The 20,040-nt window shown below is 54.0% G+C and overlaps 1 protein-coding gene across 1 annotated transcript in view; it reads right to left on the bottom strand.

The window, feature by feature from the left end:
- Adcy7 (adenylate cyclase 7) overlaps nt 1–8,986 on the bottom strand; it is a 39,244-nt gene extending 30,258 nt beyond the window's left edge. The window contains 1 exon segment of the mRNA XM_028891825.2: nt 8,701–8,986. The gene's annotated coding sequence lies outside the window, so the exon portion shown is untranslated.
- Nucleotides 8,987–20,040: the final 11,054 nt, after the last annotated feature.

Raw genomic sequence — 20,040 nt, 5'->3', positions numbered from 1 at the left:
AAAGAACACCTACAAATTAAAAAGACCAAGAGTGAGAGAAGATCATAAACAGAAAGGCCAGAGAAAAGTCAACGCAAATAGCTTTTAAACATTTGGAAACAATCCTAGATATAGGAACTGCAAAGTAAAACTATCATGGAAAACTATGTTACCTGTCTGATTGGCAAAGATGAGGACGCATCATGAAGTCTGAGATGCGGGCACTCACGTTCACTCTTGGCAGGAACGCGTGTCCGCTACCCACACACACAGACCCCTTTTGACTTAAAGATCTACTGCAGTAACTGATTGTGTACGTTCCCTTGCATGTGTGCAGGGACACACACACGAGCCCATGTTCCACTGCTGGTGCAGCAGATGACCGAAAGGGTGGTTACCACTCTGGGCTGGCACAACACATCTTTGTGGTAGAACAGGTGCAGCTGTTCATGGTGTGCCCCGCTTCCTGTGAAAACCCCAGAGTCAATGTCATGCCTGGTAGATACACACACACACAGGAACATGCCGCCCCCCAAATATCCACCCTGGTCCCAATGGCTAAGTCTCAGTTCTCATTCTTACTGTCTCGTCCTGTTGCTTATGACCTGTGCAGTTATAAAGTCTTAACAGACTCCATCAGACACAGCTGCGTGACTGCTCTGTGCCTCAGTTTCCTCTTTTGGAAATGGAGAAGAGCAGTCTGACCACAAGGTTTAGAGAGGGCTCCACGGGGTCATTCAGGCAAGGTGCTGAGCCAGCATCAGGCTCCGTGAGGACATCACGTGGCTCTATTACCACAGCAGCAGAAGGCATCAGGCGCGTGCAAAAGAGTGAGCTGGGAAGAACCCCCCCCCCATCCTGTCTGAAAGCCACAGCACTGGCTTCTGGGGAGGACAGTCCAGAAGTCACCTCCTCAAGCTGCCTTTTGGGGTCCCAGGCAGCAGCAGAGCTGATCCCCTGGGTCAGCTGCTCCAGCTGGTCCTTGCGGAAGGAGCCATACAGTGACTGTGGAAGGGGCTGAGGGCGCTGGTATGGGCAGGGGGACCTGGCAGGTGACATCCCAGGAAGTGCTGGACCCTGCCCTAAGCCTCCTATTGCTGACAGACCGGAAGTGCTCTGCAGCCTCTGGACATGGCCATGAAAGAAGTGGTCTGCTTTCCTCAGAGGCTCCAGATCTCCAGGGGTCACTGCTAGCCTTGGCATGCACCTCTGGGATCCTAGACCACAATCCAAAGCTCACCCCCTGGGATGGCTAAGATTCGAACTCAGGCCTGCCTCATTCCAAGGTCTAGGCTCATTCTCTCTCTCTCTAAAATTCAATTTACTATTTTTTTTAAAATAATTTATTTTGACTTTGATATGTATGGGTGTTTTGCTTTCATGTAGTATGTGCACCCTAAGTATGCCTGATCTGAGGAGATCAGAAAAGGGCACCTGATCTCCTGGAACTGGAGTTACAGATGGTTGTGAGCCACCATGTGGGTGCTGGGGATTGAATCTGGGTCCTCTGGAAGAGCAGCCGGTGCCCTTAACCTCTGAGCCAACACGTCAGCCCTAAATTCAATGTATTAATTTTATTTTATGTGTGAATGTTTTGCCTGAATGTATGTATATATGTGCACCACATGCATGTGGTAGCTTCAGGTCAGGTGTAAGGTCTAGAACTGGACTTATGGAGGGTTGTGAACCACCGTGTGGATGCTGGAAATCAAATGCAAGTTCTCTGTAAGAGCAACCAGTGCTCTTAACTGCTGAGCCATCTCTCCAGCCCTCAGGCCCATTCTTAACTTTTCACCTGACTTCCTTGACGTACACTGTGCCAAGCAAGATGGTCACAGAAAGCTATCCACACATCCGCAGTGGTCCATCACTGGTGGATGCTGGGTTCCGCTCTTCCTCGTCCCTTTAAAGCTATACATGTGAGCAAGCCAGTGCCCTACAGGGAAGCAGCTGGTTGAGGGGCCTCTCTCTGGCCTGCTCTAGTGAACTTCCTTCAGGAAACGCTAGCTTTGGAGTCTCCAACTTGGAGCTCCTCCCCCAGAAAGTCTCCCCAGGCCATGGGGGCAGTGAGGATCTCCTCAAGGCTAGGGTCCCCACTTCTACCCGTTCTCCCTGAGCCTGGATCAGACAGGGTGGGAGACCTTCCAGGGACCACCCTGACTTTGCCCTCCTGGGGGGAGGAAAGGGAGAGAAGGGGTCAAGGGCATAGGCCTGGGCTCTGTGGCTCTCATGGGTCCAGCAGTTGACCCCAGGAAGTTTCCAGGGAGGAACACCTTCTTCCCTGGGGAAAGGAAGAAGATGGCTCCCAGTGCCCATGTGCCTCAGTTTCCAGGCCAGACTGGGCCCATGTGCCTCAGTTTCCAGGCCAGACTGGACCCATATGCCTCAGTTTCCAGGCCAGACTGGGCCCATGTGCCTCAGTTTCCAGGCCAGGTTGGGCAGAGAACAAAACACACACACACACACACACACACACACACACACACACACACACACACACACACACACACACACACACACAGTTCTTCTCCACATTCTCCTACCCAGCTCCATGACCCAGTCCATTCTTAACCCTTCCAGGTCTGGTCACTCCAGGGCTCCTGAGCCTCTGTCTTGCTGTTCCAGCAGAGGGTTCATAGGGAAGAGTGAGCAGCCTGCCCCACCACAACCCAGCGGGCCACCTAGGGAGCCCAGCAAGGCCTCTGTCCCAACAGCAGCCTGAGGCCACCACCTGTCTCGCAAGCACCAGCTGTGGGAAGGCTTCCCTAGCCCCAGGTCCTGAAAGCCTCACTTCCCAGGCTTCCTGAGAACCCTATCAAAGCCCCAAAAACCTGTCCATAATGGGGAGGGGCAAGCTTGAGAGCCGGAAGAGCTAGTCTTCAGGGAAAGCAACCCCGGTATCCCCTAAACCACAGCCTGACTTCCGGAGCCACACCTACCCACGGGCTCAGAGGCCCTTCCCACAGCTACCTTGAAGCCTGGGCACCCTCATCTGGTCCCTCAATCCTTCCCCAAACTCCAGTCTTCCAGAGCTAGGCTGTAGGCTGCAGGCTAAAGACTCACGTGGAGGCTCTGTCTCAGCAGGCCCTGCTCCCCAAACCCAGGCCTCCCCTGAGAACAATCTTACAGGGTCCCTGATCAGAACACAAAGAACACCAAGCCCGTCCCCCTTGCTTACCCCAGCCCCAAACTCAGCAACTTCTTGGGCCTTCGTGGCAGCTGTGGGGTTTGACTGATTTTGCTTCCCCAAATAAGCCCCACCCTTTCAGTGCTGGGTCTGGGTGGCCTGAAAACGCTGCCCATCACCCACCTCCCAGCACATCCACCTGGCCAACTCCTGCCCTGCTGAGCCAGCTCCTCCAGGAAGACCACCCAGGTCCTCCCACATGGCTTCAATGTCCATGTTGGCTTCCCCGGTGCTGCCCCACCCACAAGTGCCTCCTCCACGGCTCTCCACTGCTCAGCATCTTGGGGAGCCTACTCCACACTGCATCAGAGGCAGCGCCCGCGGGGCAGTGGAGGCAGGCCCAAGTGCGAGGCAGGCCCAAGCGTGAGGTCCCGCTTGACCTCCAGGGAGCCACCTTATCAGTCTACACATGCTGAAGAGGGAAGGGGTCCACCCTGCCGTCCAGGCCCCCAGCCCCGTCACCGACTACTCTCTGGACTCCTGCCCTACACCAGGCCCAGGGAAAGGTGCCAAACCCACAAGAAGCCAAATAGCACAGGGCTCCTGGGCAGCAACACAGTCACAGAAGGAGAGGTAAGCTGTGTGATGAACTTACTAGACGGGGAGAGGAAATGGGAGGGTGGACAAGGTGCAGCTTGTGCCCACAGTGGAAACAACAGAGCCCCGCGGCTGAGAGTGCAAGTTCTGAGCCCCAAGTCAGGGCGTGGATCCCACTCCACCCAGAGGGTGCTGTGTGGCCCTAGACACGTTTACGAACCCCTCTGGGCTTTAGTCTCCTGAGACAAAGAATGAACTGGTAATGGTACCTAACCATTAGTGGCTTCATCTAAAGAGGGTACAGAGTCAGCCTACTCTAAACATGAGGCTGGCAGCCTGAGAAACCTTGATGTAGAAGGACCAGGAATATCTTCCCAGGGGTGTCCATCTCGCTGCCCGACAGACCCTGCCCTCCCCCAAGCAGCTCTTCTCCCTAATTCCCCTGAGGTACTGGTTCTGCTCCCCAAGCATCACCATGCATCTCCCCAAGGCCTGAGGGATGGTTCCAGGGAGTCTGGGTATTTCAGAAGAGGCTGCCTCCCATCAGTCAGGGCCCCATTAGCGCAGCGCCTCCAGCCCACTTCATCGGGCACCTCCTTCCCAGCCAGATGGGGTCCTGAAGACAGGTGTGGGAAGCAGGGCCAGGCTGCCTGTCCCAGAAATGGATGGACTGAGGCCCAGAGGAGGAGGTGACCATTCCTAGAGAATGGAGACAAGAACAGACACACCCACCAGATGGGCCCCAAGTCCATAGTCTTCTGAGCACGAGACCGGGAGACAGGCCCATGGACAGAGCTGCGCCCTCCACAGTGCGCACCAAGGAAATTCACACTAGCCTGGCCTGGCTGCAGAGCCTGGTGGCCCTCGGCTGTCCCACCTGTGATCCAGAACCCTGTGCTTCTCCCCTACTCTGCCAGTGCGAAGCACTGATGGAAGTCACCCGAGCCTGTGACATGAGACTAAGCCACTTCCAAGGTGGACAGCAGGGCTGGGGCCCTGGAAGACGGGGGCTTCAAACAGGGCCCTGTGGACCAGGTGACCATGCAGGACCAGGGCTCTAGAAGCACCATTGGCACCCCTTCTTGGAGTATCGTGCTCCCCAGATCCCAGCCTGCCATGATGCAAAAGGGGCATGAGCGCCTTCCCGGAGCCAGGCCTCTGTCCCAGGGCCACGGCCACTCTGGTAGGGCCAGCTGGGTGCTGATGCCCAGGGAGGGAGCAAAGACGGTGGCCCTGGAGGTCCAGAAAGCACTGTCAAGAAACGGGGTACAGTAGCAGAGATTTCAAAGAGGCCTCAATTGCAGGGGATTCCTTCTAGTGGCCAGCCATGGTGGGGATGAGGGACAGGCACAGGGGCATAAGGAGGACATAAAAAGGGAGATGTCCAGTGACCACAGGGGCCTGCAACAGAAAAGGGGGTTGACCAGAGCCAGGGGAGGAGGCAGCTGCCACAGGGATGGACTTAGAGCAAACACACTGATGCCTCCTTGGTGGACCCCAGAACCCCTGAAAGGGGTCCTCGCAAAGGAACACCAGCCAAGCAAACACAAGCACGCAATGTGGATGCTATGCTGCTGGGCAGGGGACTGCACACAACACAGGAGAGAGCCAGAGTTGTGAGCAAGTCAGGGGGCGGGCTGAGAGTGGCCAAGGGGGCAGGGATGGTGCCGGACCGAGAGAACGGGATAGATAGAATTTATTTTTATTTCGTGTGCATTGGTCTTTTCCCTGCATGTGTGTCTGTGTGAGGGTGTTGGATCCTGGAGTTCCAGACAGTTGTGAGCTGTCATGTGGGTGCTGGGAATTGAACACGGGTCCTCTGGAAGAGCAGTCAGTGCCCTTCACCGCTGAGCCGTCTCTCCAGCCCCTAGAGAAGAGGCTTTAATGGGAGGCCTGGGAGGCTGACAGAGCTCACAGTGACCTCTGCAGAGAAGAGACCGGCCTTTCACTATTAGAGGCCGCAACACTGTGGACTTCTTCCTGCTGGGTCCAGGCCGGCCACCCCTCATCCTGGGCTGACGGCTGGGTTCCCTCAGTTCTACTGAGCCAGCACCCAGACCACAGGACGTACAGCCTGCAAGGCCAGCGGACGCTAGCAGGAAAGCCCTGTTCTAGGTGTCCCCGGAGAAGGCCAGCTAGCGAAATGGAGCTCAGGGCCAGGCTGCTTCCCATTCCGCCCACCACCTAGCAGAAGAGTCGAGGAACAACAGGCCTTTCAGCCAGGATGGGTCTGACCCAAGACTGGTGAAACCCAGCCATGACGCAATGCTGAGACACCATGTAGCAGCAGGTCAAGCCGGATGCCTGTGGCTAACTGGAGGCTCTCTGCCACCCTCCATCAGAGCGCAGAAGGCCAGTGGACAAGAGAAGAGGCCATGAACTATCCCTCCCCCAAGCGGCCGAGGAGGCAGAGGCTCCGCAAGCCGCCATTGGTGCGTGCGTCTGACCCTCCCATGCACCTGCCTGGCACCCTCGGCCCCACCTTACAAACGAGAAAACAAGAACACAGGAAAAAACGTGACCAGCACAAGGGACACCGGCCATCCTAGAGCTGCCCCCTGGCCCTGTCTACCCCCGCTGCCTACCACCCAGGCAGGGGAGAGCAAGCGATTTCACAGCAGAAACAGACTCCACTCCTTGCTGGTCCCGTACAGTAGGGTTCTGCTGGAATGAGGGGTGTGGAGCCTGATGACCTCTTCCTCTGGCCACTGATCAGATGGGGCTTACTTGCAAATCAGACTCACGCCCCCATCTAGTTCTGCACAGGCATGTCCAGTTCAGTGAGCGCTTCCCCCTTGAGGCCTGAAAGGCTTGAGCAGGGCTGGCTGGCTGTGACATGGGCCGGCTCAGTGACCCCTTTGCCTGGCTCCCAGGAAAACCAAGATCATTCTCCAGCTGGGCTAAGCATCACCTTGTGCCCAGCAAAGGGGCAGGGGGGCAGGTTATCTGCTTAGTATGAAGGACCCCACAGTTTTGTCTTCCAGGGCGGAAGGAATGAGAGGCCGCAACGAGGGACAGACCACCTTGTCACTCAGCAAGATGCCACCAAGCAATAGTAGAGTGGCAAGGATGCCCTATCCGAGTCCACCTCTCCGCTGAAGCTGGACACGACTACACATCCCAGAAGGCTGAGCCCAGCTAAGGCCTCGGGTGGTCAGGCATACAGAAAGTCCATGACATCCGGCCCTCTCACTGCTCCAAAGACAGCAGTCACACTGCACAGGGACCTCTCTTTGAGGAAGCTGACTCTCCAGATGGCGGGGGGCCACCACTAGTCACCTCCCCGCCACTAGTCCACAGCCGAGCCCCTGTTCTCTGCTTTGACCCTGGACTCTCACCAGAAAGGAAATCGGCGTCCTGACTCCCATTCTCACCCTCTAGCATAGTGGCCACTACCCTTGTAGTGCCCAGGTGGGGACTGGTGGAGGGGAGACCTGACCCAGGACAACAGACCATGGCCCCCGGTATTTTTTGTAAACTGGGTAGTGAATGACTTGGACCATCCACGGTCAAAGTAACAGTCCCAAACCATAAGGGTGCTCACATGTCCCTCAGACAGTGTCATGGACCTCTGTCCTCCTTCCAAGAGGTAACTCCTGCTTTGTCCCTTACCACGTCCACCTCCATCCCCGAGAGTCCCAGGGCCAAGTCCTAGCTAGCACGGAGGCCTTTCAAAGCCACTTCCGAGCCTGGGAGTGAGTCGCTAGGACACAAGCACTTCTTCCACACAGCGGGGCCTTTCCTCCTGCCGCCCTGCCCCCGCAGACACCTGGAACAGGGAGCCCCAGAATGCTAGGTGCTCCAGCTCTACCGAAACGGAGAGACCTCAAGCCCGGACTTCCTGCTGCAGTGCGCCTTGCTTCAGACTTCCTATGAAGCCCAGCCCTTCCCTGCGGTCTCCCCACTCTCCGAGACAATAACGCATTCCATGCCAGACCCAGTGTCTGTCTACATGGGGCTTTGTTTTGTTTTGTTTTAACACAACTCACTACTTACACTTTAAATGTGTTCACTCACACACAGGCTGAGACCTGAGCAACAACAAATGACCCGTGCCGTGGGACCCATGGGTCTAGCCCGCCCCTCACATCACAGCCCAGAGAGAGCCGGGGACCACTCAGTTACACAGACCCTTCTAGGCAGAGCCAGCCCATATTGTGGCCTCCAGTCCAAGCCTTTGAAATCTGTCGTGGCCTCACATCCAGACACCATGCCACCCTCTCCCGGTGGCTGGCCAGGGAGAATGATCCCTGTGCCTGCCCCTGAACGGGGAAGAGACACCTGTTCCACCTGGGGCCGTGCACATGGGACCCCCTCCAAATGGCCCACCTTAATCCGGGGCCTTAAAACAGAGGGAAAGAGGGAAAGAAGTTGTTCTCTTTTCCTTAGACATTTTTGGTTTTATGTCTCTTAAGTGTGTATCATTTCCAGAATATTGTTTTAATTTTTTTCTCTCTTATTATTGGTGCTGTGGATGCAACCCACTGTACCTCAGGCATGCTAAACAAGTACCCTGCCACTGAGCTACGCCCCAGCCTCCACATTCAGAATTACTTTCTGTTGCTTTGTTTAGTAAGTTTCTTTGATAATTTTTATTTTCTGTGAGAAAAAAATGAGATGCACTTGTGAATGTAAAATCACAATCTTGAAAGAAACACGGGCATTTAAGAGTATGCAGTTCCCAGAATTCCAGGTAACAGGGCCAAGTGAAGAGCATCACCGCCTAAGACCCGGCAGCACCGGTTTGCCAGACTGGGAAAAGCCCGGCCCAAACTGTCTGGGTTTCCCAGTGAGGAGCCGCCTCCAGGCTGTCTGCCCAAGTCTTCCCACTGAGGAGCCCCGACTCCCCACCAGCCTGCCCAGGCCACCGGCAGCCAGGGCTGGGCTCACCTCCCTCCCACAGGCCTGGGACCCAAGGCCTGTCTGTCCTGCTGTCCCTTAGGCCCCGAGCCAAAGAACAAGACGCCAAGCCAGCCCATGCCCAAATCACACTTTACCTGGCGCTTCCGAGGCACTGAAGCCGCCCAGCCACGCTCTGTGCCTGCAGGGAGGTGGCAGGGCCCTCAATAGCCTGCTCCGAAGGCGTCCAGCCTCACACATGGGCAGGCTCCCTCCACCGGCTACCTAATGAGAGTGAGTCACATCTGGGACCCACCACTTCCTGCTCGGCAGTGGTAACGGCAAAGGGCTAAGGCTGGGCCTTCAGCTCAGCTCAGCTCCTGCTGTGGTGGGGGTGTGAGGAGGGCCCCTCTCACAGCCTGCGAGCCTACCACAGGAGTGGGGGAGCTGCCAGGCCAGGCTCCCGGCTCCAATGACTTCATGGAAATTTGAAGCTTGAAGCTGGAACAATTTTTTTTCTTTTAAATTATAAAACAAGAAGTGAAAAATCTCCATTAGCAGCCCCAAGACGACTGCTCCAACCGGAGAGCAGACGCATCCTTACTGAGCAATTAAGCTGACAGCCTGACCCAGCCTCCAGCTCAGCCACTCCCAGACAGCCCCCCCTCCCCGACTCATTCCACTGTAGTGATATGGTGGCCCGGGGTGCCCACCTGAGAGGTCACAAATCTTTCTGCCCTCCACATCTGTCCCCAGTCGGGGCTAGGGCAGGAGGAAGGTCTAGGCTCAGTCTTAGGATTCTGATTCCAAACCAGCAGCGCCCCTGCCTGAAGCCCCTTGGCAGCCGTGATCATCAGGAGCCCAGGGCTCAAAGCTGGCTTCCCTTCTACCAAGCCCAGCCTCACTTCCCCCTGGGGTCATGGGGAGCCCAGCAGTAACACAGCACACTGCAAAGGGCTGGGAGGCAATGAGCTGGACCCTACACACACACACACACACACACACACACACACACACACAGAGCACCACCTGGTCCTCAGGCAGCCTCCCCTGCACGGAACCTAGAGTACTGAACTTTCTTTTTCTACCTCTTCTCTAGATCCCCCAACGCCATGTGAGCTCCTCAAAGTGAGGCATCTCTCCCCCTCCCACAGTGTGGGACATTCCTGGTGTAGCCCCCCAGCCTCTATCCTTTTCCCCTTGGGGCTGTCTTCCCACAGGCTACATCCTTGCTGAGAGCTACATCCTTTTTTACCCAGCATCCAAAACACACTGGCCAAGTACCGGAACACAGTTGGGATTTCAGAGCCAGTCCCTGTGCTGGGGGGTACCAGGTGGCCTACAGGAGGGCAGAGGAAACCTCACAGAGAAGCCAGACGTTGGTATACCCTTCACTGAGCAATTCTCTCCCAGGCCTGGGTGTGCTGAAGGAAAGAAGAAAAAGGTGTCACCGAGGAGGAGAAAAGGCCAAGGCCTCTGCTACCCGCACGATTGGAACGACTCCAAAGAATATACAGGGATCACCCAGAGAGCCAGCAAGATGGCTCAGCGGGCAAAGGAGCCTGCCACCCAGCCCGGCAACCTGAGTCAAGCCTGGCAACCCACATGGTAGAAAGAGACCCACCACCCCCCATAGGCTGTCCTCTGACCTCCACGTGTGCATGGTGGTATATGCATGTGAACACACACACACACACACACACACACACACACACACACACACACTAAATAAAAATGCAATAAAACATTTAAAAACTAGATTACCTACAAATCAGTAACAAAAAGACAATCGGCCTGGTGTGATATACGCCTTTAATCCCAGCACTTGAGAGGCAGTGGCAGGAGGATCTTTGTGAGTTCAAAGCCAGCCTAGTCTACAGAATGAGCTCTAAGCCAGTCAGGACTATATAGTGAGACCCTGTCACACACACACACAAAGAAAAAAACCAACAAAATAATAATAATAGTAACAAAAACATTGGTCCAATTAAAAGACAGGCACCAGCCAAGCATGATGGGACACACTTTTAGTCCTAGCTACTCAGGGGACTGAAGCAGGAGGGTTGTCTTAGTTTAGAAGTTTCAAGTCTGCCTGAGCAACATAGTGAGACCTGTCACATGCACACAGTAATAATTAAAAAATAGACAAAAGAATTAAACAGATGTTTCAACAAAGATGCTCCTTAAACAATCAATAAGTGCCTAAAAAGGTACTTAGTACCCCACGAAGCAGCAGAAAATTAAAGCCACTCAGATTCTGCTGTACCACGAGGTCAGTTAAAGGACAATACCATGTTGACAAGAATGTGGGGCAACGCCAGTTCTCGATCCTGCGGACAGGACCGGGAACACTGGAAAGCGGCTGGGTGTGCAGACTCAAGGTAACCAGACGCTTCCCCATGCAGGTGTTCCACATTAAAGGTGCAGCGTTAACCACACTCGGCAGACTGAAAACAGCCTGCCTGCCTGCCCTGCAACCGTGGCACAAGCCTTCATGGACCTGCACAGCACAAGCTACTCCACGGTAAGAAGGCAGACCGCTGGTAGAGGTCACCACACAATGAACCGGCTTAGACAGAGTGAGAACCTTAGTGCTCCCTGGGCAGTGCCCCTAGGGAACCTGCTGATTAGAGGACACAAGGGACCTTCTGGGATCCAATGGGCTCTCCCCCTCCCTCGGGTGTTAGCCACCTTGGTGCAGAAGTACCTCTTCCCCGCCCTCTTCACACCAGTGTCCTTGACTGAATCACACATCTTTCTCTCATGGTCACTGATTAATCCCTGGGCGTCCATTTATTCAGGAGGCTTGGTGCTGGGCACTGTAAGGCTCACAGGTCTGGCTTACACCAAAGGACAAGACTCGAGCGGGGGTGGGGGGCTGGGGGTGGGGTGGGGGCAGCAAAAGCAGGATGCTGCCAGGAGGAGAGGTAGACCCAGGCTCTGACTGGAGGTTATGGGGGCTTGGAGCTTCTAGCAGGGAAGGCTCACGGGCCTGGGGGTTCTCAAGCTAGTGGAGGAGGAGCCCTCTGCCCTGCTGCTAATTCTGAGAGGTGACCCAGAAGCACTGGTCATTGGAGAGGACACTAGCTGTGGGAGGGAGGAGAGACACCAGGCTGGACCACCCAGAGACGGCAGGAGACACATGATAACGAATCCAGCAATGGCCCCTGCCCTCCCCTGGCCTCCTGCCTACCGTCCTTGAAAAACGTGGCACCCCCAGGCACACTCGACTCCTCTCACCCCACACCTCACCCTCCTCGGAGGTCCTCTCAGCGCAGAGGTTGGTGGCCCCTGTGGTCACATCTGACACTTGGCTGTGTTCTGGGCAGCATGCTGACTTCACAGGCACAGCTCATTAGTTCCCCCATTGTCCAGCCCCACTGCCCTCCTCAGAGGAGGATGTAGGTTAAGAGGATGTAGCACTCGCCAGTATACACAGCTTTGAGAAGCTGTACCTCAGCTACTCCCCGGGAGTAAGGCAGGACCTGCTTAGGACAGATCGGTCCCCAGGACCTCCAAACCCTAACCCACAGGACTCCCAAGCCTTCTTCGAGGATCCTCCATCTTCCCCCAGCTCCCCTATCTTCCTGCGACTCCCCCAGAACCTGATGTCCTCAGGCCTGGGAAGCAGAAGACAGGCAGACTGGTTCCTGCAGGTTCCACCGCCGCTAAGCTTTTCTGTCAGGACTCCACCCAGTCTCCTCTCCGGGGTTAAAGACACAAACTGATTTCGAGTGCCCAGGCCAGGAAGAGGTGGGACGGAGGAGAAGGCAACCACACTAGAAGCACACAGACCTGAAAAGCTCCGCTCTGAGATCCGGGGTCCCAAACTCAGGAAAACAATCTCACCCATGCCAGGAAATGTTTGCTCCCTACAGAAAGGGGTCCCAAGGTGAGGCTGGTGCCACATGCTGGGTAGGCAGGGACAAACCAGGTACAATTTGTCAGTCAGCCAGCCAACAAATAATACCGAGCAAACAGCGGGACCAGCTGACAAGCCCAGTTGGGGTGTCCCGCCCCCATGGAGAAACCCCATAGCACCCCAATGCCTTTCAAACTATGGGCCGTTTCTGCAGGGGCAGGAAAGATGTGAGGAGAGAAACCGCCCTGACTCTGTCCGTTAGCCTCACAGCCACGGGCTTCCTCGCTCAGGACCCTCACTGGGCTGACCACAGTCTGAGCAATCGGCTGGCCACTCACGCCAGCTCAGTTCTTGACCTGGGGCGATGAAGCTCCACAGACAGAGCTTCCCTGTGTGACCTCACCCAAGCCACAGCATTCCAGCGAGCGGCGGTAAAGTCTGGGCAATGCTGCACTCTGGGCTGAGCCTCTGTGAGGGCTTAGGTTCACAGTCAGTTAAAGAGACAGGCAGGGTGCTGGCTGGGCTTCTCCTCCCAGTTCCAGTCCTGAGAGTCTGGCTCTGCTTCCTGCCTACTGTCCTCTCAGACTTTACGTGACTAACCTGTGCCTCAGAACAAGTCTCCTCTCTCGGCCCGTCAGACCCTAACACTCAGGCCCATTCCTTTTTCCACCCTGTTTCCCTGATGGTACCACCCAACGGCTTCACTCTTCCAGGCCCCTGCTCAGACCCTTTTACTTCCGGGTCATGTCAAAATACTATGGATCCTGTCAAGTCCGGTGCAGCAAGCCTTCCTCCAGGCCCCAGGCTCACGGCCACAAGTCCCCCCACAGAGAACAGGGTGTGCAGCTCCCCAGGCTTGAGGTTAAGCAGCCCCAGGTGTGCTTGTGACCAAAGAGAGCCAAGGAAGGGGCAGGCGTGGGACTTTTAGGGGAACCACTGTGACCTATGTGAGGGCAGGGCTCTGCTGTCTGAAGGCTGTTGGCAAGTGAGCCTCCGGGGACCCTGCTTCCTGGGATTCATACCTGACACAGCCTGGACTCGCTCCCTGTGTGGCCAGTGGAAAAAAATATTACTGAAATCACATGACCTCTAAAGTCAGGAAAGACCCCGGGGCTTCTCTCTTGGATTAGCCCCTCTAGGGGAAGCCATCTTGGGAGCGGATCCCCAATCTTTATCAGGCTTCCAGCTGACTTGGAGTCAGCACCACGGGCAGGTCTGGCTACAACCTCAGCTGACCCCAAGTCAGAGCCACCAGGCTTGAAGATCAGACAGACCACTGCCACCGAGGGAAAGCTGGAGTAGTCAATCATTTCTCAGCAACAGACAAGGGAACGAGCGAGTACTGTGCCCGAGAAGTGTCTCAAAATAAAAGAATTGGAGAGCTAGACAGAGCAATCTTCGTGGCCATTGGAGCCCTGGGTCCCGCCACAAGCGGCTTGTACCAGAGTTCCCCCGGCTTTGAGTGCAAGCCTTCCTTCCCTTGGGTTGGAGCAGAGTGTCTAGCACACCTCCCAAAACTGCTCTTTCCCCTCTTAGGTGGCAGCCCTGCCTGTTCAGAAGGGCCCAAAGCACCTCTCGTCTCTTGCCTCAGAGGCCCCGCAGAAGGTTTCCCTGCAACAACAGGGATTTCAGGACCTCGTGGTGTTCCTGGCAGACTGAACTACAGCACATCCCTCCCTAGACAGGGCAGCACAGGCCCACAGAACCCACCCTGCCGCCAGCAGCAGAAGCACTGTGGGGACTCACCTCCTCTAGAGGCAGAGCAGGCTGGCTCAGGTCCCCCCAATCCTCTGCAGCTCTTCCATGCTCTGGCCAGTCAGGGGTGCCTTGTCAGCCTTGTGGTCCTGTCACTCAGCCTCCCTGGAGATGGATTTTCCCTGAGGTCCATGGAGCATTCCAATGCTTAGACTCAGCTCCTCCCAGCCTGGGCTCAGGGACACGCAGGGATCTCTTCCTGTCCAGGCTGGGCACACAGACAACGTCCTGGTCACACCTTCATTCCATAGGCAGACTGCAGGGTTTCCAGAAGAAAGGGACTTACGAGGGCCATGCAAGCCATGACAAACGAAGGGAAAGCTAGGGCCTCATGGAGTCACTGTGGCCATCAAGCTGCTCCAAATACCCATCTCACTGAGCAGCACACCTTCCCCCATCCAGCCCCCACCGCCTGTGCCTGTGCAGAAACGCCAACCTGCTGCTTGGCCTAGTCCCATGAGAGGTAAAAAGAGTCCCGCACCCGTGAGTGCTGCAGCCTGCCCAGAGGCAGGAGCTGGCTCTGTGGTTGCCAGATGTTGGCCAGGCCAGGGAGACGGAGCTTTTGCAGAAGGGAGAGGCCAGTCCAGGTCACAGTATGTTGAGTAACAGCAGAGAATCCTAAAAGAACAGATGTGAAAGCAATGGTCCTGCCAGCCAAATGCTTGATTTCCTTTGAAAGACTTGGCAGTAGGGCCGCACCGAGTGCCTGTCTTTTCCTGTCTCCAGCCTGGAATGACCTTGGGAGGGCAGGGAGGAAGACCACATCCCTTCCAGCAGAGCCTGGGGAACAGCTCAAGCAAGGAACACAGCGTGGTGTGCACCCGGCCCTGGCTTCACACCCAGAATCACACAGGAAAACAACAATCAGGAAGAAGCTAGTCCAGGCCTTGAAAGTTACTATCGTATGACAGCATTCAGCCTTTTCATTCTGTCTTTTGAGAAAGGGTCTCTAGCCCAGACTGAACACGCCACACTGCCAAGTGTGGCCTGTGGCACTCCTCACCACACCGTTTATGCTGTGATGTAGGTAGAATCCAGGACCCCCTGGATACCAGGCAAGCATTCGACCAACTGAGCTGCGTCCCGGGCCCTCGCACATTTTCACTACCTTTTTATTTATGTCTCCGGTCTTAGCTAACGAGAATAGCAGAGCACCTGCCTCGGTGTTCTGGAAGGAAGAAAGGAAATATAAGGAGGGAGGGGAAGAGGAAAGGGAGGAAATATCAGGAGGAAAAGCCGCATGGATAAACTGTGAAGGAAAGAGGGGAACTAGAGAGATGCACCACACATAGCAGCTGGAACCTGGTTAAGAACGAAGGTCTTTCCTCACTGGAAGCCTTGGAGTGAGCGCTCCACCAGAAGGACCCAGCAGATACCTCCCAGAGGCTGCACAACCAACTTCTCCACACGGTCTATGGAGCACAGTCAAGCTGGATTGGATAAGCCCGTGGGTACAACCACCTGACAAGATTCAGGGGACCAGGAAAACCGTGGGAGACTGGTGTCATGGAAAAGGCTACATGGGTGACGGGCAAGAAATGAGTATCAACCACACATATGCAACAAATGAAAAATGTAACAGGAACCTCCCAAGACCCATTTGGATCTGGATTTTTGTTTTGTTTTTTTGAGATAAGGTCTCACTGTATAGCTCTAGCTGTATTGGAACTCACTCTGTAGACCAGGCTAGCCTCAAACTCATAGTGATCTGCCTGCCTCTGCCTCTGCATCCTGAGTGCTGGGATGTGCCATCACACCTGGCTTGCATCTGGATTTTTTTTTTTTTTTTTTCTCGAGACAGGGTTTCTCTGTGTAACAGCTCTGGCTGTGCTGGAACTCACTTTGTAGACCAGGCTGACCTTGAACTCACAGAGATCGGCCTGCCTCTGCCTCCCAAGTGCTGGGATTAAAGACATGAGCCACCACTACCCAGCTGGATCTGTATTTTTTAAATACTGAAAAATAGCTATTTTGTTTTTTGAGACAGGTAGTCCAAGCTGATCCTGCCTTGGCTTCCTGAGTGCTGGTGCACGTACACCACAATCCGCTCAACATTTGTTGTTTTTCCTGGTAGACAACTTGAAAATCCCCATAAGTTGGACCTATGCATTATGAAAAATAGTCACCATACAGGGCCACTGAGCTCCTGGTAAAGTGCTCCATCTAATCAGAGCTTGTCCCTTTGGCCTGCCTCTTCCCCGCCCCCCACTCCCCCGCTTCTGCATTTGATTACCTTATACCTCACACAGACGTGAGAGCAAGCAGGATTTGTGCTTTTTTTTTTTCTCCATTCATCAGCATTGTTGTAATAGAATGTCCTCCTTTCAGAGGCTCCATAGCGCTTCACTGTGTGACTTGCCACATTTTCTCCACCATGCATCTGCTGTTGGGACCCAGGGATGCCTCCCTACGTTGCTATGTTGGATGGAGTTGCCAACAGCGTGGGCGTGCTGGCAGTGTCTCTCCAGCAAACCAACGTCGAGTGTTCTGGCTGTGTACCTGGTGCCGGAGCATGTGTTAGCCCCGTTCCTAGTTTCCTGAGAAGCCTCCTCTCCGTTTTCCGTAATGGCTGCACCGGCCTCATTCCCACCAGCACTGTGCCAGGGTTCCGCATCTCCACATGCCGCCACCACCAGTCATCACTCACCGTTCTGCTAACAGCCGTTCTGGTGGGTGGGACGTAGGCTCGTCCTGCGGTTTTGCGTGTGCTTCCCTGACTGACTAGCAAGCATGGATGTCCGCTGCTTACTTGTAGGACTCATGTCCGTGCTTGCCCTGTGCCCATTTCAAACAAGGCTCTTTAGACTCCTGCTGCAATTTCACTATCTCACATGTTTGGGATATCAATCCCTCATCAGATGCTCACCTTGCAAATATTTCCCCTAGCTCACACACCCCCTCTTTCCATGCTGCCTCCTTCCCCATGAAGAAACTTTAGTCTGATTTGATCCCATAACCTGAGATTTTAGAATAAAATCCAGATTATTTTCCAGAGCAGTACCACAGGGATCTGTCTCTGTCTCTCTCTTCAAGAAGTTTTGTAGTATCAGATTACATGCCTTTAGTCCTCTTGGGCTGGGGTGTGCATGTGTGTGTGTAAAATCTGCGAGATAGGAGCCTAATTTCATGTTCTTGTAGGTGGATCCCTGCTTTTCACTGTCCTTTTCCCTTTGTGTATTTTTTGGCATCTGTCCTTTTCCCTTTGTGTATTTTTTGGCATCTGGTTGGAAATCAGTCATCAATGCACAGGTGAGCTGGCTCTCCCTACACTGTTCCATTTTTATGCCAGTACCATACTGTTTTAATTTCATAAGCTTTGTGGCATAGTTTGGGACCAAGATGTGTGGTATCTTCAGCCGCGGTCTTTTCACTTGAGGTAGCTTTGGCTATTTGGAGTCACCTGTGGTTTTGCATGAATTTTACAGTTATTGTTTCTTCTATTTCTGTGAAAATTGTCATTGGAATTTTTATGGAGGTTACACTCTGTAGATCAACTGGGTGATTTGGACATTTCAACCATACTAATCCTTCAATACCATGAATATAAGATGTACTTCCATTTATTTTTGTTCAGTTTCTTTCATCAGTACTTGATAAATTTCAGTCTGCAGTTTTTTCATCTCCTTTGGTCAAATGTATTGCTAAGGTCTCTTCTGGGCTGAAGAGATGGGATTTATTTCTTCTCTGGCTAGTTCCCTGCAAGTGTGTAGAAACATGGCTGATTGCCCTGTGTATGGATTCTGCCCACGAACTTCACTACATTCCGTTATCAGTTCTAACAGATTCTAGTGTTGCGTGTGTGCTCCAGAACTATTATCTGTTCGTGAGACAGAACAGACTCCAACTTCTACGGATGAAGTGATCATGCTGTCTGGAGGGGGAAGTGTGTGGGCAGCAATAGCTCAAGGCTAGCCAGGATGTGGAGGCTGAGGATGAGTCTATGGTGCAACCATACTGCTCTGCACACGTTCATTTTCCACAATGAAATGCTAAAGCACATCCTCATGAGCACCGACTGACACCTGTTGTCCCCTCCCAGTGACTTTTAGCCCCTTCTACAGTGAGGTCCTCAGAGGAAGGTGGCTCCCTAGGGTCTCAGCCAGTGTGCCTTACTCCCAGCTGGAGGAAAGACAGGCTGATAGCCTCCCCTAGTCTACAAGAGCCTCTTGCTGGAAGCCCAGCAGGCTGCAGGGCCTCTGCCTCCCCGGCACCTGTCAGCCAGAGCACACTAGCCACCTTCCCCGTGTCTCTGCACCTCACCCACTGGACTCAGACTCCAGGTTCCAGCCCGGACAGCATCTCATGCCTGTCCTGGCAGAGCCCTCTCTGGAGAGCTCCTCCCTGTCTCATCCCCGACCACAAAGGAGCTTACCGGGTAGCAGAAATCACCCAGAGCCTGCAGGGTCCATACCCCACACACAGCTTAGCACAAGCCTCTGTTTGTCTGCGGCCACCACTGGGTCAGGAAATGGACCCACGTTAGCTTAGCCTAAAATGGTCTTCCCACTGCGTGCAAGGATGCGGCTGCTTGCTGGTTGTTTGAGCGGAGACATAACTACAAAAAACCTGAAAAGGGGTCTGGAGAGATGGCTTAGCATGTAAGAGTGCAGGCTGCTCTTGCAGAGGACCTGCAGTCTTGCAGAGGACCTGAAGCCTTGCTGAGGACCTGCGTTTGGTTCTCAGCACACATGTCAGCAGCTCACAACCGCCTGTAACTCCAGCTCCAGGGGTCAGATGCCTCTTGCTTCTGCAGGCACCCGCAGTCACATGCTCAGTGGTTCCTCCTCCCCATCACCACCACATATACATAAACATAGTTAAAAATCATTTTTAAAAAATTAAATATTGAAAAACACTGAGAACACGCTTAACGTCCAGGTACAGTGCGAGGTCGATGCGTCTGAGGAAAAAAAAAAACGACCATCGAAGAAAGACTGCACGCCTGGTTGAATGCTGCTGTGTCTGAAAGGCCTTAGTTTCCAGTCCCTCAGCTCCACATAGAGCAGGGTCACATGACAGTCTTCTTGGAGAGCAGTCAAGAAAGCCCGGATTCTCTTTTCCCTTTTCTGTACTAGAGACTAAACCCTGGGGCTCACGCATGCTAGGCAAGCTCTCTGCCACTAAACTGCATTCCCAACCCTGGTTTTGATTATTTTGTTTGATTCATGTATGTGTTTACACATGTTCACGTGGGGAGTGCACATGTGCTAGCCGAGTTTAAATTAATGCTATTTCATGCACACATATGTGTCCACCTATGGGAGGCTGAAGGTTGACACTGAGATGTCTTCCACAGCCACTTTTCCCACCTTATTTTTCTGAGACAGGGTCTCTCACTGAACATGGAGCCCACTAATGTGGCTGGACTGGCTGGCCAGCACCCCTGAGATCCTCCCGTCTCCACCATCTCCCAAGTGCTGGCATCAGAAATGTGTGCACTGGCCTGGCTCATCACAAGTGTGTACAGTGTGTACAAGTGTGGCTTTTTATGTGGGTTGAGAGATCAAGTCCCATCCTCATGTTCGCACAGCTAGCACGTGACTGACCTTTATCTCCAGGCTCGCTTCCGATTTTGATTTGAGACAGGGTTGCACTAAGTTACGCTGACTGCCCCGGAACCCACTGCATAGCCCAGGCTGCCTTTGAACTTGTGGTCCTCCTGCCTCAATCTTCTGGGCAGCCACGGCAGGATTTGTGTGTGTGTGTGTGTGTGTGTGTGTGTGTACAAATGCCAAAGTTAAGAAAAAAATGGTCTGAAAGAAACATACCCCAGTATCCAACATTATCCTTTAAAGAGTAAAGATCCAATCAAGGGTTTGGGGATTTAGCTCAGTGGTAAGGCCCTGGGTTCGATCCTCAGTTTCCTAAAAAAAAAAAAAAA

This window comes from Peromyscus leucopus, chromosome 5 (genome assembly GCF_004664715.2).
Source record: "Peromyscus leucopus breed LL Stock chromosome 5, UCI_PerLeu_2.1, whole genome shotgun sequence".
Taxonomy (NCBI): domain Eukaryota; kingdom Metazoa; phylum Chordata; class Mammalia; order Rodentia; family Cricetidae; genus Peromyscus; species Peromyscus leucopus.
This window is presented reverse-complemented; position numbering and strand designations above follow the sequence as displayed.